Source organism: Diadema setosum, unplaced genomic scaffold (genome assembly GCF_964275005.1).
Source record: "Diadema setosum unplaced genomic scaffold, eeDiaSeto1 scaffold_44, whole genome shotgun sequence".
Lineage (NCBI taxonomy): Eukaryota > Metazoa > Echinodermata > Echinoidea > Diadematoida > Diadematidae > Diadema > Diadema setosum.
In genome coordinates, this window is record NW_027307670.1 from 191,890 (window position 1) to 206,020 (window position 14,131).

Sequence of the window (14,131 nt, forward strand, 5' to 3'; positions counted from 1 at the left end):
AGACTCGAGATCTACTAGTAACACGTTAAATGTTAGAAATACTACTACCTGTACTAATACGAATAGTCTTAGACTTTAAGATGAAAATAACATGAAGACTAGACCAAGAACTCAATGTAGGACTAGAGGGTAGAGCCTGAGGTCGATTTGGCATCCAGATAGACTAGATCGAGAACCTAGATCGTAGGACTAACGTTAGGACTAGGAGTAGGGTCCTACTAACGTTAGTAGAACCTATTCGAATAGCTAGAGTACATTATTGTAACGTTAGGACTAACATATAGTAGATTCTATTAAAAGTTAGGTTAGTGTGGTACGGTAGGTAAAATCTAACTGTTACTTCTAATATCGAGACAGGGTTGATATAGGCCTAGATCTATTTCTAAATCTTAGAATGGTTTCCATTTTTATAAACTGACAATCTTAACAGAAAAGCTTTTATTCAATTTCCTACCTCAAAGTCCTGGTTTGATCAATCGCCAATCCATATCGAACTCACGATTCAATCGACATAAAAAGCCATGTCCCATCCAGCCCACACAGCAACCGTGCCGCCCGCCGGCGCGGCGCGATGGCTCTGCTGGTACTGAGCATTAAAAGCTAGCTAGCTAGGAACATAATAGCGCTACGCTATACGCTTACCATGTATCCTGTGATGTGCGTCGCACACGTACACAAACTGTACAGTAATGTAGTGCTTCACGAGACGTCGCAAGCAAAAATACAGCATGCCCTTACTCGACATAAATACCCGTAAAAACTATTCAAAATCCAAGAAATTCACGCTCATGTGGCTGATACACTGCCAATAATAAATTTAAGTGGATTTGTGGAGAGAAAAGTACTCAGAGAGGGAGAATTTCTTCTTCCATAGAGGGCACCATGGTGGCTTGACCCAAGACTATTTTGGGTTTAATTTAAACCCGAAATAGACTTGGGTTTAGTTTCAGTTTCAGTTTAGTTTATTTTGCACCAAGCATTAAAAATATACAGAGCAAACAATAAAAACATGAATGTACAAAATGAGATACAAAAGAGAAAAATTCATAAGACATAGGACATACAATTAGAAATAATGTGGCGGTATGACTACATACAAAGACAATGCCCTTGGAGGGGGAAGCAGCAAGAAAGGAAAAGCCCTTGTGGGTAGCTGACCCATTGTACTGTAACATACATATACCTTAGACAGATTTAAGGAAAAGAAATGACAGTTAAGTTGACAAAACGGAACAAGTCAAAACAATGCAATCATTACAAAAGAAAACTACTGAGATATGGACGATAACAACACAGAAAAACAGCAACAACAAAAATACAAATACAAATACAAATACGCCTTGAATTAACTACGTTTGTAATCTTCCAGTAAAAAGTGTTTATATTTGATTTTGAAATTATTTATAGATTTTGATGCTTTAATTTCTCTAGGGATAGAATACCATATATGAGGACCCTGATATATAACTGAATTTTTAAAAAATGAGGTGCGCATGTGATATAAATGATAGTTTGCAGAATTTCTTGTTCCGTAATCATGAATAGTGCTGTTCAGCGAAAAATAATCTAAAAGGGATTCTGGAAGTAACTTTTTGTAACATAGATACATAAAAATACCCAACTGTAAAAGATAAATATCATAGAATTGCAGCATCTTATACAATTGAAAGATTGGTTTTGAATGGGCAAGATATGAAGCATGGTGTACAATACGTATTGCACGTTTTTGCAAGACACAAACTCTGTTCAACTGGGTTTTTGATGCATTGCCCCAAATTATGATCCCGTATGACAAATGTGGTAAAACAATTGAATTATAAATCATTTTTAAAAACACTTTAGGCATTGACTTTAATTTATACATAACACCAATATTCTTTGCCAACACATTACAGACGTTATTTACATGAGCATTCCAGGTAACATTTTCATCAAGTATCAATCCTAAAAACTTCAAAGCCGACACACGTTTTACCTGAGAGGCACAGATATTGACAGAAAATTTATCAATATTACATTTTCTCTTGGTAAATAACATATAATTAGTTTTTTGAACATTAATTGTAAGTTTATTTGAATAAAACCACTTTGTCATCAGAGTAAGTTCTTGATTCAAAATAATTTGTAACTCTAGGATATTCTTGTGTGAAAAAAATATGCTCGTATCATCGGCAAAAAGAATAAGCTTTAAAGTTCCAGAAACATTAAAAATGTCATTGATATATAACAAAAATAATAAAGGTCCCAAAATTGAGCCCTGGGGCACTCCACATCTTATGCCTAAATTAAACGATTTATCATTACAGATGCTTACATATTGTTTACGTTCACACAAATAACTCTTAAGTAATTGTAATGGTAATCCTCTAATTCCATATGCATATGATTTATGTACCAATATACTATGATCAAGCGTGTCGAACGCCTTACTTAAATCAAGAAATACACCAATCATATATTCTTTATTCTCAATCGCAGTTACAACTTCATGCACAAAATTCACCATTGCAGATGATGTGGAGTGCCCCGGCCTGAAACCATATTGATTTTCGTGTATTATATTGCACTGTGTAAGAAAATTAAAAAGACGATTGTATATACACTTTTCTAATATTTTTGAAAATACTGGCAAGACTGAAATTGGCCGATAATTAGAAACGAGTTCCGGGCTTCCACTTTTATACACAGGAATCACTCTAGCAATTTTCATATTTTCTGGGAAAATACCAAATTCAAAACACTTATTAAATATCAAACTCAAACATTTTGCTATCACATGTATAACTCTCTTTACAACTTTTATGTGAATATCATCATATCCGGCACTGGTAATTGATTTCAAGTTGCAGACTATGTCTATAATTTCTTTCTCAGTAACAGGGTTAAAATAAATAGTGCGTTCATTTACTTTGACATATTGCATGAAATTATCAGTAACATCTAGTGTAAACTTTGAATTCAAATCATATCCAATATCAACGAAGTACTTATTCATAACATCACATATTTCTTTCTTATCAGATACTTTCTCACAATTCTTTAATATTCCATTGCACTTGAATGTGTTATTTTCTTTACCCATTGCTTTATTTATAATATTCCAAGTTTGTTTTGTACTTCCATTACATTTGTTTATCTGTCCGACATAATATTGTTTTTTGGCAAGTTTAATCATATTTGTAACTTTGTTTCGACATCTCTTATACACAGTCTCACGATGTTCACTCGGATTCTTTACAAATAATCTATACAAACGGCACTTTCTTTTACACAACTTACGAATTTCATATGTTATCCATGGTTTACCTTTCTTAAGTTCTTTTTTGTAACACACCCTTTTAGGAAAACAAAAATTGTAAACATTTGAAAACTTAATCAAAAAATCATTATACATACTATTAACATCATTTGCGTCAGGTGACCATTCCACATTCTCCATCATACGTACACACAGAGTGATAGTGGTCTCATTGATATCCCGCTTTTCATAAATTGTCTTGCTTTGGGACTTGATGCTATTATCAGAAATACAAAATACGGGTAAATGATCAGATATATCTGTAAAAAGGGCTCCTGAATGAATAACACAAGTGTCATTTGTAAGTACATTATCCAAAAGAGTGGCAATTTGTTTTGTGATTCGCGTGGGGCATTGTACTGAAGGGAACAGGGAGTACAACATATTATCTAAAAATTCATTAACATCTTGCACTTTACCAGCATTCAATAAATTTATGTTAAAATCACCCATCAAATATAATATTTTCGTTTCGTTATGTACAACGTCTAAAATATGAGATAAGTAAAAACGAAACTCATCAGTACTTTGATTTGGAGGTCGGTAAACAACACCAACTATTGACGAACTCTTATAATTTTCAATTTCCACAAAAATACTTTCAATGAAATCGTTGTTTACATCTAAATCAACGCGTCTCTTACATTCTATATCATTTAATACATACACACCAACTCCTCCTCCACGCTTAGTTTTTCTATGATTTTCCTCAAATTTATAATTATCAATATTATACAAAAACAATGGAATATTCTCATGAAACCACGTTTCAGTTATGCCTACAATAGAGGGTTGTACAGATAAAGAGTCTAAAAACAATGTAACCTCATCATAGTTATGACATAAACTGCGGGTATTTACATGTACACAAAATATCTTATCATGACGTTGTTTGAATTCAAAATTACTATCTAAAAACTTATTAAATTCATCAATTGTCAAATATCCCTGTGAGAAGACACTCTCCTCAGAGTCAGAAGGAGTTAGATAATCCTTAAGAATACTTAAATCAACATTGTCAAGGCGCTGAAAATGACGGTAATTATTCTTACTGGACATTACAATGAAACAACAAAAATACAAACATAACTACAGAATGGTTGAAATAACTATCACACTATTGGCAAATTGAGGAGAAACAAAGAAAAACAACGCAAAAATTAAAATGGTATAGACCTAGATCGTATTATGATTGTAGTCAAGAGCAAAGAAACACCTGGAGAAATAACCATTCAATTATTTCATTAGACACTAGACTTGTGAGATATAAGTGGTAGTATTTAAGTTCGGATCGTTTATATTGTCAAACATAGAAATCAATCATAGAAATCAATCATCAGAACCAGGTTTACATAGAATCGGCAATCTATTAATTACTTCATATTATGTTGGGTGGATCTTCAGAGCTTTTGCAAGTCAATCTTGCTGTAGATTCTTTTTGTGATTGTTTTCCCATTTGATGCCCTCATGGAAATGGTGATCCTGCCGTCAATGGTCCAAGCTGACAGGACCTTTGTATTTGGTCTTTTCATTTCAGCGAAGGCATCCCAGAGAAGTGCACGATTCGTGTCAGTAAGATCCTCATATATGCTGATTCCGCTTTTTTGTTCCTTTAGTTTTTTTCTGTTTCTCAGCAGGGCCTGTCGATGACGATACGTTGCCAGTTTGACGATGATCGCACGCGGTTTGGGTGTAGTACCATCAGGTGGTGGGTGTCGACGACTGATGCGATGACATCGATCAATGTCTCCTTGTTGAAGGCCAATTCCCAGGTTGTTATTGGCGATGCGAAGAACAACGTCGTCCGTCCTCTCTTGTGCATTTTCTGGGACACCATGAATACGGAGACAATTCCGGCGAGAATACTGCTCCAGGTTATTCAACTGTGAGTGTAGATTTGAGATGGCATCTTTGTTTTGCACTTCCTTTGTCTTCAATGCTGCAATTTCTTGCTCAGATTCCACCACTTTTGTTTGCAGGTCCATGATGAGTCCCTCCTGCTTTTCCAGACGATCACTAAGTTCACATAGTTTCTTTGTGATTATCTCGGTCACTGCCTCCTTGATTAACTTTAGAAACCTCGCTAGCAGAATACAAAATTAAACCTCGGGTCTAGCTAAACCATAGGTGAGTCTAAAATGGGTTTAAACCTTGGTCTACAGTAGAATACGGGCCCATGCGTCTACATCTACGCTAACTTGGAGTTAAGTGCCTCGTAGTTTACAAAACCTCGAGGTTTAGAAAACCTTAAAGTGAAAACTAAGTTCTGGTAAGTGCCTGAGAACCCGTCTGACACCATTTCATATTTGCTTGCAATATATCGAAAGAGTCTACAAAGAAACTTACCTGGCTGACGCGGTTTGCCGGAATGATGAGTAGTTTTGGAGTATTTTGAGAAAAATAATAAAAGTCGGTAGACCGACTTTTATTCCAGAAGGCTCCAGACTAACTCGGTGTCAGGGAAAACTCGACCCTATTTCAGACAATTTACACACAGTTCGTGATCGCCATGTTCATCAGTACTCTATACTACGGGTACCAAACAAGGCCTTGATGAGCAGACAGGAAAGTGCGTGCTAATCCTGTACAAAACAAATGGACAGCGCGCGGTCCTCAAGCCTAAATACGCACATCACCTCAGTTGCTGAGACGCGCGGTCTTTGAAGTTTTTGTTGTTGTTTATCAAGCGTCTTTGATTGCTTTTAGAGGTGCTTGAGGCGCACACTAATTTTGCATGCGCGCCAAAGAGGTTTTTGATGCGCGCGTTGTAACAACTCGGACCATTACTGCGAGTAGCCAGAACGCTACAATGTAGTTTATACAGGCCGCTCCCATATGCATAGTACAACGCTGTACAATCCAGAGGGACAACCAATACAACTCATCCCGCCGCCAGGCACAGCGAGACCGAGTTATCCCCGAGTCCGAGTCTAGCCTGACCCCGTTCGGGTAAGTTCTGAGACTGAACGTTTTTAGTTAATATTTCCCATTTTCGTCGTTACCCATCGAATATCTTGTTATTACAGCGTTATTCCGCACATTTCCTAGGCACACGTCCACATTTTGGAGCAAAATTTGACAACTTTTGCAGGCGTACCAGAACTTTCTTTGGGCTTTAAGGCAAAGGGACCTAGGTGTGAACCTCACTTCTTTCTCCTGAGCACTCACCCCTCGCGCGCACCCCATCGCGTCTTGTCATCAGCGCATCAGCTCTAGTATTCATACTGCGCAGCTATTTCCTGATTGTGACGTCATGGCAAGTGGAAGTCACTTCACGGTTCTAGATGATGAGGTGACGGCGAAGCTGCAGCCTGACATCAACGTGGATCTGAAGCTGGAGAAAGCTGTTACTTATGCAGTGGCCACAGCGACAGGAGTGCCCCCTGAGGTAAAGAGCAAACCCTCAACCAGTCCTCCCGGTAAGGATGCTACGAGAGATCTGGTGGCGGAAGTGGTTGGAAAGGTCCTGGCAACCCTTCAGCCCGTCATAGTACAGGCAGTAACAGCAGCTGTATCAACGGCGATGACATCATTGATGGACCAGCTGCTGGAGAAGATCGACCATCGAGGAGGAGAGAGAGCAGATCTTGGTCAGATGAAGCGAACCATTCAGATCAACCATTTCGAGAATGAAAGGTTGGAGCAGTACACCAGAAAAGAAAATGTCAAAATTTACGGCGTGAAGGAAGCGGAGGATGAAGATACGACCAAGGTCATTCAAATTCATGAAATTCTTCCGTCGAGATGTTTTCATTGCAACTGATTGACAAATTGCCCTACATCGACGTAAATAAGCACTGAATTGATCAGTGTTTTAGTAGTAGCCATGATAAAAAAAAAATCATGGGCGTACATACTCGAGCAGGATCCTGCTCGAGTATGTACGCCCATGATTTTTTATCATGGCTACTACTAAAACACTGATCAATTCAGTGCTTATTTACGTCGATGTAGGGCAATTTGTCAATCAGTTGCAATGAAAACATCTCGACGGAAGAATTTCATGAATTTGAATAACAAAGCAGTACCCGCTGCATGCTGTAGGGATTGGGACCAACACTTGCTGTCGGGCGAAAGCTCGGTGGTCTAGTGGAGATGACGCCTGTCCGGTGATCAGGAGGTCGCAGGTTCGCATCCTGCTCGAGTATGTACGCCCATGATTTTTTTATCATGGCTACTACTAAAACACTGATCAATTCAGTGCTTATTTACGTCGATGTAGGGCAATTTGTCAATCAGTTGCAATGAAAACATCTCGACGGAAGAATTTCATGAATTTGAATAACAAAGCAGTACCCGCTGCATGCTGTAGGGATTGGGACCAACACTTGCTGTCGGGCGAAAGCTCGGTGGTCTGGTGGAGATGACGCCTGTCCGGTGATCAGGAGGTCGCAGGTTCGTATCCTGCTCGAGTATGTACGCCCATGATTTTTTATCATGGCTACTACTAAAACACTGATCAATTCAGTGCTTATTTACGTCGATGTAGGGCAATTTGTCAATCTGTTGCAACGACCAAGGTCGTCGTTGAGTTGGCCAAGGAGATCGGCGTCATTCTGTCCACTTCTGATCTGAGTATTTGTCATCGCCTCGGGAGCGGCCAGAAGGGAAAGCGCACAATCATCGCGCGCTTCGCAAGGAGAGAGGCCAAGGCCTCTCTGATGAAGAGCAAGAAAATCTTGAGGAAAAAGGCGTCTCACAAGGAGGTCTATATCAACGATGACCTGACGAGAATGCGCAGCAAGGTGGTGCAAGAGATGAAGAAGGACACTGGCATTCTGAAAGTATGGACAATTGGCGGGAAAATCCACTTCATCTCTAAGAGGGACGAGAAGACTGTGAAGGTAATTGACTCTCTTGATAGGGTCATGATGCAACTTGGGTGGGATGAGCGCAAAATGAGAGAGCTTGGTATTTACCTTGAGCTATAGGAACTCGAGGCACGTGCTTGCGAAGTTCAAGGACATCTTGCGTTACAGGACCATAATTATTGCAATTTTTCTACACTCAATCTTAGACTATTAGGCCTGAAATTATGCGGTCTCAAGAAAAAGTGTGATCACGGAATTTTTACAGAATACATAAAGAATTTTGATATCTTATGTTTATCCGAAACTAAAACTGACTCCATTGATCCGGTTTACTTTCCTGACTTTCATTGTATAACTGCAAAGAAAAAGAATTTGAAAAGTTCCCATGCTCTTGGTGGTGTTCATGGTCTCGCAATAATCATTTCAGATAAATATAAGAGTAACTATATATGAGATATTGGATAAAACAAATTCAGATTCAGTTTTATGGATAAAACTTGTTTTACCTGGTTTTTCAGCTCTAATAGGGGCAGTTGTTGAACCCACAAATGTAAAAACGCCCACAAATGTAAAAATACATCGCCCACTAATGTAAAAATCGCCCACAAATGTAAAAAACACCGCCCACAAATGTAAAAAAAAATAAAATAAACCACAAATGTAAAAACGACAGCGCCCACAAATGTAAAAAACGCCCACTAATGTAGTAAAAAATTCAAACATCAACCACAAATGTAATTTTTTTTTCACATTTGTGGTTGACGTATTTCTACTAAGTAGGCGTTTATGTAGACCCTTATTTCGTGCGTCTTACCTTCTACTAGACGCGCGCATGTATTCCGTGTACTGAGACCTGTCGAAGCCGATCCGTTTTCAGTTACGAGCGACATACGGCGGGACTGGAGCTCTAAAACTAAGGCCTTAGTAATTGTCACATCGTGTCTGGGGAAGCCTGCGGGTTGACTTGCGGGGAGTTGTTTTTGTTTTTGTTTTTGTTTTCCCTCCGGAGCTCCCCGCAGTGGTGTTGGCCCGCACTAGTACCCGGAGATGAGCACGCAAGTCTGATTTGCCAGTGTCGGTGGTCATCTGCGTGCATGTTGAGGGTCAGTTACTGCCTCTCTGCTGGTTAGTTGAGAGTATATAGATATAGTATATTGATGTTATGTTAAAAGACTTTTCGATTATATGCATGCTTGAGACAAAGACAGACATTCCAGATTTTTCCCATTAACATTTTCATGATCACAGAAGTTATGTTTTGAAAAGTGATATTGCGGGAAGGCTTGGTGGTTTTCACGGGATTTGTGTCCTCATTCAGGAAAGTTTGTTTTCTTCTACAACCAAAATAACTGGCACTACATCAGAGTCTATTTTGTGGATTCATTTTAGCAAGTCCTCTTTGGGTTTTGAGTTTATCTTAGGAGCAGTTTATTTGCCATGCGAAGGTTCAGTATTTCACACAAATGATATTTTTCATAATTTTCATCAGGATTTGTTATATTTGAAAAGTAGTTTTGACGTTCCATTCTTTTTAGTGGGGGATTTTAATTCTAGAACAGGGCTGCTTGATGATTTTATGGTAAATGATAATGCTGCTACTGAATTGTGTGGGTATGATGCTTCAGATGACAATATTGATTATAAGAGTTTACTCCAAGAGGAAGGATATGTTACAAAAAGACGTAGTATGGATAATTTTGTAAATAATAATGGTCGGCAACTTATTAGTATTTGCCAGAGTTTTGATTTGAAGATAGTAAATGGAAGATTTGGCAGTGATAAAGGTGTTGGTGATTTTACATGTTACAATAAGAATGGTGGAAAAAGTGTGGTTGATTATGTCATTCTATCTGCAGGCCTATATCACTCATTTTGAACTGTTAAAGTGGATGTTTTTGATAAATGTATTTCAGATGTACACTGCCCGTTGAATTTGACGATTTCTAATATTAATGTTTTTGATGATTCTGGGGGTAATAAGTCTGAGCATAGGGATGAAACCTTTCAGAATGTCAAGTATATTTCATTTAAGTGGGATAGTAAAAAGGCATTAGATTTAAGTTTAAAGCTTGATCAGAATATTCATGCCTTGTTGAGTGAATTGGGGGTGGTTGACAGATCACCCACACAAGCTCATATTGATAGCTTTAGTGCGTTGTTGGGTGATATTTTCATGAATACTGGAAAAGAAGTTGGTATTTGTGAGGAAAAGGTTCGTAGGATAGGTAATCCCAGGAAACCTCGCAAAGAACAAAAGCCATGGTTTGATAATGAGTGTGTACAGGCTAGATTGCATTATTTTAATTTTAAGAATAGGATTAAACGGAAGTGTAAAGGGAAACCTATGAGAGAGAAGGAGCAAATGCTGGCTGACATTAAGACTGTTGCTAGTAGTTATAGTAGAGCAGATAAGCCCTCAAAATCACGTGAATTGTGCAAAATTTGACTAAAGCATGAAACTTTCACCAGTGTTAGTACATACCATAAGATTTATTTTAAGATCGGGAGGTAAGTCTGATTTGACCTCTGATGACCTCCAGAGGTCAATGTACTTTAGATATCAGAAAATCGATGTTTTTAGACATTTGCAAATGATATATGTGGTTATGTTGCACTAAACATGCATTTATACCACAGAGAAATCATTTCCAGATTCAACTGAGCACTGACAGGTTTTTACCTTTGACCTCTGATGACCTCCAGAGGTCAATGAACTTTAAATATCAAAATATCGATGTTTTTAGACATTTGTGAATGATATATGTGGTTATGATTCACTAAACATGCATCTATACTTCAGGGAAACCATTTTCTGATTCCACAGAGCATTGACAGGTTTTAACCTTTGACCTCTGATGACCTTTGGAGGTCAATGACCTCAAAATATTATATTGATCTGTGATGTCATTGGTTAATGGTAACCATTGTTAAGATGTACAAAACAAGCATATCTGTCTTACAATGAAATTGTCTTCATATTCTAAAGAGCAGACAGGTTTCTACCTTTGACCTCTGATGACCTTGAGAGGTCAATGACCTCAGAATATCAGAATATTGAAGTATGACATCATTGGTGAAAGGTCAAACATGGTAAGGATGTACAAAACAAGCATATCTGTGTACGATGACATCGTCTTCATATTCCAAGGCACACAGACGAGTTTCTGCCTTTGACCTCTGATGATCTCGAGAGGTCAATGACCTCAAAGTATCAGAATAGTTTGGCATCATCAATGGTAAACATGATGATGTTTTAGAGAGCACTCGTAGGCCCTGTTTATTAACGAGCCATTACCGTTCACCTATGAAAATCACACAAGGTCAAATACCTCGAATGAAATGTGAGGATGTTAATATTGATATTGCGATAGTTAATAGTTAATAATTGTTTATAATGTAGGGCTTACAAACCATGCATTTCTGTTACCAAAAAAGTGGTTACTCATTCCGCAGAACTTTTCAGGTAATTATCTAAGTCGGGTATGTGCACAGAGCAAGGGGTGTCGACCTGTTTTCACGTGGGGGGGGGGAACTTGGAAAATATGTAAAAGCATAAGTTCATGGTGCAAAGGAATGAAGCGGAGGGGGAGGGGGAGGATGTGGGTGGGGGATTGGATTTTTGCAGGTTTAGACCTGAAATCAGTGATTCAGTGTAGCTCTTGTTTAATGTGTGCGTCATCACTTATACGGAAGTTGATGGGGTGTGGGCGCATCTGACCAACCCTCCTCCCAAAGACGAATTTTTTTTTTTTTTTTTTTTTAAGAATCTGATGCATACGTTTTGGGGAATATTTGGAAAATTATGGATCACCAAGGTGTACCAAGTCTATGTGGATGGGAACCCAGCAAGCGCAGCGTTGGCGAGTGTAGGGTATTCCACTCCCATTCGACAGAGCTCTTGTATTTTGAGAAATGAGATTCAACGACCTGGCACACAGGCACTTTTGAAGGAATACCTCGAAATTTGTATCAAAAAGGTGTAGTAAGTCAGCCATCTATGGAGGAAGACCAATCCACAGAAGGATGTGGGTGGAGGTATCCCCCTCCCACATTATGGAGCTTTTGCATTCTTTTGTTTGCAATTAAATGATCTTGTGCCACTCTTGGTTGAACTACCATTTAAAAAAAAAAAAAAGTCCATACCCAAATGTGTAGCCATAATCAATGCATGGAGGAGAGGTTGATACAGCGAGAGGAGGGTATGAAAGGGGCTGTCCCCCAATCCTTCCCATGCGAGGGAGCCTTTGCAGTAAGAATAGAAATGTAAAAAAAAAAAAAAAAAAAAAAATCTAGTATACACATTTATGATGGAATATTTGGGAAATTATCAGTAAAAGGAGTGTACCAAATCTAAGGGTAGAAACCGAGGAGGGATTGTTAATTGAAAGATACACTACCCCCTCCAAAAAGAGGGATTTTCTTTAATACGTCGGAACTGAAATTAAAGATCTAGTACATACTTTGTGATGATATAGAACAAAAATGGGACAAAAGGACTGAGCGTATATGGAAGGGGACAGAACGAAAGATAGTGTGGGGGAGGGGGTATGCAAAGGAGATTCTGCCTTTTAATCTGGTGCATACTATAGCTAAAATGTTCAGTGACAATTCATTTTCTGTCAAAAAAGTGAAGAAAAAAATCTCAATCTCAGGAAATACTTGGAGGCAAAGTTTTATGTCCCCACCATTCCCCCTCCCATATTTTCTCGGGAGGCGGGGCAAATGCCTCTTGCCCTCCAAAATGAACAATCGTGCATATATAGGAAAGCCTTTTCATCTTTGGAATTCAAATAAAAATATCTCTTAAAAATATTTTTCATAGAATAAGGGAAATTATCATTCCCCAAAGTATGTTATATCTGTGGAAGGAACCAAGCAGGGGGAAGGAGTCTATCGAAAGGAGATATCCCCTCTCACAGAAGGGAGATTTTGCATTTCAGAATTAAATTTTAACAATCCGATGCACACTTAAAGTGAAAAACTTGGGCAGTTTTCTGTCTAAAAAGCAAAGAACAAAAAACAACGACAAAAACTAACAACAACATCTCAGAATTTAATGGGGTGGGGGTTAACTATCCCTGCCACCACCCCACCCCTCCTCCAAACTAATGCCCCGGTATGTGCATGTGTTTTATTCCACTTGTTGAAAAGAAGAGAGAGTTTTAAGAAACAATATTGTTCAGTGGTCGCTATCCCAGTCAAGTAAATTGTTTATCAATAAGGTGATTTCCTTCACCTGTATATCTTAAGATGATGTAGGCCTGGTATTTGCCTTGCACGTTATTACATCTATTTCTCTTTTAGTATTCTCGTTTATATTTTGATGTGAAAGTTGTTTACTTTGCCACGATTTTATTTGTACATAGAAAAAATGATCCAAGACTGAAAATGAAACTGATACAATATTTAATGATTGACATGATGCACATATTGTGTATTTCTATAGCAATAAAAGTGAGCAATTCAAAAGGCGTGTACTCATTTCACATGAACATTAGCGATGATCCTCTGACCTCTGGAGGATATTTAAAGATATGCATCAAAATGTAAGAATATTGATGTCTGGTCTCATTGGTTTGTAATGGCCTGCTGCTTATGAAATAATAATTATATTTTGTTAAAATGCATTTAGTGTGTGTGTGTGTGTGTGTGTGTCCAAAATTGTATGCAGAGTATTCCACACACAGTTCAATTTTGACTTCCATCTAGGACAATGAGCGGTTACTTTTTTCTCAACTACACTGTAATATCAAAATCTATTGAAAAAACACGGTGGCGGCTGGGTCTAACACAATCAGTATTATCATTCCTTTTCGTTGGAGATCCATGCGAGATGGTCAAAACAAACATAAAAAATAGATATCTCAGACCTAATTGTTATAACAAAGCATCATATCCTCATATACCCAATACAACCCTCTATGCCCAGACAATGTAATCCACCCCATGGACTTACTTGGAGCTTTAGAATATCCTTTGTCAACAGAGAGAGACATCCAAACCTTTGCAGTGCCGACTAAGA